The following is a 4,094-nucleotide window of genomic DNA, read 5'->3' on the forward strand; positions in this document are numbered from 1 at the left end:
GTGGAGTGGGGGCAGATAAATGGGGGTGGGAGGGGGGACTTTTCCCCACAGTGCCAGCAGGGATGACGAGGAGGGGGACTAGCTGCACGAGAGTGTGTTTGTATGTTTTTGTATTAGCGTGCCTGCGTCTCCGTGTGTGTGTGTGTGTGTGTGTGTGTGTGTGCGAAGGAAGAGCCATACTCTCCAGACTTCAGTTTCTCATCGAGTGAGGTGAGAGGCCTTTGCTCCAGTGCTTCATGCCCACTCAGTGTCTGTCTGTCTGTGGATTTCCAACGTTGGAGGAGAGAGTGATGACTCCCCCACGCGCCAGTACACAGCTAGTTCACGGGCATAAAGGCTGTATGAAGATGATGCCGGAATTACTCGTAACCCAGTTGTTGTGATGAACTACAAATTGTGATCCTCACGTCAGACGCCATAAATCAGCCTCGAGCAAAATGGCCATATGTGAGGGGAATTTAATAGCTCTCGTTTGATTTTTGCGCTTTCTTGACCAAGGCTGTATTTCATGCACCGAAAGCTGCTGAGCCAAGGGTAGAAAAATGGAAACTTACCCTCGATATCCTGCATCCCTCCCCATCATCACTCCCACCCTCCTCGTCTCCCCTCTTCTACCTATGCATGCACAGACGGCACACATGCTCACACACATGCACACACCAACCCCCAGTCATAGTGGCTGCCTGTAAACACACCAGCTTCAGTGGTATATATGGTGCTGCCTATTGAACAGATGTTGTGGAATTTAAGATGCAAATGCACCCCACCACCACCACCCCCTATCTAACACACACACACACACACACACACACAACCACACACACACACAAACCTTCACCGTCTCCCTCCCCCCCAGCTGGCCCTGCCATGAACGTGCCATGTGGCGCTCCATTCCCCCTGGCACTCCGACTCTGGCTGTGCCAACTCTGCCGCGTCTGGCCGCCGCCAACTGGAAAGACCAAGAAAACAGCAGACTCAAAGTGGACTGTTTCTTTGTGTGTCTGGAAGTGTGTGTGTGTGTGTTTGTGTGTGTGTCTGTGTACCTACAGAAATACAAGGCTTGAACTGTCAGTCATGGCAACAGTTATTTATTTAGAAGTGAAGAGTCAATAATCTCACATTAGATCTTTCTGTGTGAAAAATTACTCAAATGTCCAGTACGTATAGGTGGGATATGGATATGTGTGTGTGTGTGTGTGTGTGTGTGTGTGTGTGTGTGTATGTGTGTGTGTGTGCGTCTACATTTAATGAGTTAGTGTGCCTTTTGTATGCCTGTGCAGGTGTACAGTGTATGCAGCGTGTGTGCAGCATGTCACACTGTCAGTCCGTGCATGCCGGTTTGTGAATCCACATGGGAATGTCGGTGGAATTCCTGTTACCATGGAGATGTCCAAGCTCATCTGTAATAAAATTTCAACTTGAGAGAGATTAATTCAGGGGAAAGTGTTGATTTATTCATCCTGGTGGATACAGATGCACTTCCTCATTCGCTCTGATGTTTGACTGTGATGGCTGCCCATTCACTGACTGGTTTTCATTTTTCAAACCATGTCACTCTTGAAACTAACTGCTATGCTTTTCTATCTTCGCCGCAGGATACGTTAAAGGATAAGTCTGGTTATATTTTTGTTACAGTATCAAACGACCCTGCTAACAAGTATTTCCTGTGTAGCCTGATGTTGGTGGAGCAACAAGCCTCCATTGTTATCCAAAAAATGATTAAAAACACAAGTGAGCTTCACTGTTGCACTGGTTGATTGTGCCTTCGTGACAAAGAAGATGGGCATTGTAGTTTAGTCGATCCCATTTACACTGTCCTGCTGTTCACTAGAACACTAAATGTGTATTTATTTGCAGCTGAAAACAGCCCCCAACACATTTTATTCCTATTTGAGTAAAGTTTGCTGAAAACTACAGTGCCCAGCTGTTTTAGGTAATTACAGGGCCTTATTTAAAAATGAAAAGTGTACATTTATGACCCATTTTTTAAATTTTACATCATATGTAGGACCCAATGGGCTCGGGGCTGTGAGCCACAGAGAGGGAAGGGAAGAGAGAAAATATTGGACTCGTGTTGTTGATTTTGGTCTTTTCATAGGATTTGTTGACAGTGAGAGGGATATGAAATATCACCAGCCTCATCCTTAAAATACATCAATATTCACCAGAAGGTAGTAACATTCAAATCATTATTTTTCAAAAGAAGTTCTTTATATGAATGTACATTAGTTCCTGGTGCTCGGAATGAAGCTGTTCTTTGAGCTGCCTCCTTAAGAGTTTTTGAGTTACGGTCAGCTCCTGCACTTAAACTTACATTACACTGATGACATGTGACAATCCAATATGTCATCATATCATGTTGCATATTACACAACCATACAGAAACATGTATTTTTATTGGATCAAGAGAAGATGATACATCACCTGTCCTGTGCTACTGTTTATGTTTGTATACACATTGATGCATTCGTGTGTACATATGCATGAGCATGTGTTCAATATCAGCGTGTCTCTATGCGACCCTCAAGTCTCCCTTTCATTTAATGGATGAATCCCCACTCCTCCCTTTCCTCTCATGTGGTGATAGGAAGTGAGAGCTCCTCTCCTCATTCCTCTTCTGATAATCTCTTTTAATCTGATAAAGCAGTTGCGGGCTGCTATGTCAATACCTCATCTCGAGGCTGCCACCGGGACACACACTCCATTTTGTTTACTTCTTCTTAGCATCCAAGGAGCAATCGAGGGAGATGCATCGGCAGACAAAAAGAGGAAGAGGGAGACAGGCCGAGCATAAGGAGGAGAGAGAGAAGTGAAAGAAGGGGAGAGAGCGGAGAAGTGGGCGCAAGACTCATGGGAAATGGTTGCAAGGATGAGAACGGCAGTGACATATAGATATGACTTCTGTTAAACAACATGAAAGAGCTGAGATTATGTTAATAAAGGTCAACAATACCAACTAATTATCATGACATGATTGCCAGTCGTTAGTCATTTGCTCCTCTACATAATACATACAGCTTGAATTACGAATTAGGCTTTGTTTTACTCATCATAATCAGAATAAAAATGATTATTTACAGCATTTAGCAGAATGCAGAATGCCATGCATCTACACGTAGGATTATGTAACCATTTTTTTTTTTATCATATTATGATTTGTTTCATGCAGAGGCAAAACACACAACACTTCTCTAGCTTTCACATACAGTAACACACTGTCAAAACACACTGAATTCAGTAAAAACCTTATGTCAAAATGGCTTACAGAAATATTATCTTAAGACACAAAAAACTAAAACTGTAAATCACAAACTCAACATGTATTTCCAACCATGTACTAACAGGATTAGCAGAACTGCATTATTGTTAATTACTTCACGACAGCTAGAACCTGTATGACAGCCTGTACAGTATCTGTTTCTGAGAGGAAGGAGCATATTGTTGGATATACATGGTGACATGGTTACAGTTAGTATTAATAGTAAAACCCCATAAATGTAGATTTGAATAATAAGCTCTTATATTTTTCCTGTTTCCGTGTAGCCTACTATTTACAGTATTGTGCCATAATAGGCATGTATCTTAATGTATTACAGACAAATGCAGAATAGATGCCACAGTGTCTAAGGGTTTGTAATTTTTCCACATTAAAATGTCTAAAAATGACTACGGCCTATGTTACCCATTTTTTTGAGTTCAGTACTTACATTTGCCCAATTGTTTCAAGCTATTTTCAGAACCAGAGAAATTTTATGTGAAAATATGATTTAATCATGGTAACAGTATGCGTCATTACTTTTACTTTCACTGATACTCTAAATATATGAAGTGCTTTTACTGTGAAACTGTGAGTACAGGAAGTACATTTACTGTGAAACTGTAACTACAGGAAGTGCTTTTGCCGTGACGCAATTGACGCGTATTGTTGTACTGATGGAGTATTTTTACCCTGTGTTAGTGGTACTTTTACGTCAATAAAAGTTTACAAAAAAGAAAATTAAAAAAAAATAATAATAATTTGGTCTCCTGTCAATGACATCATATCCTCTATGCGCACGGGTCGGCTTTGTGGTTGCCTGCAAGATGCTCCAAAT

This window comes from Seriola lalandi, unplaced genomic scaffold (assembly GCF_002814215.2).
Source record: "Seriola lalandi dorsalis isolate HSWRI2012SDOR001 ecotype SW California unplaced genomic scaffold, Sedor1 jcf7180002054383, whole genome shotgun sequence".
Lineage (NCBI taxonomy): Eukaryota > Metazoa > Chordata > Actinopteri > Carangiformes > Carangidae > Seriola > Seriola lalandi.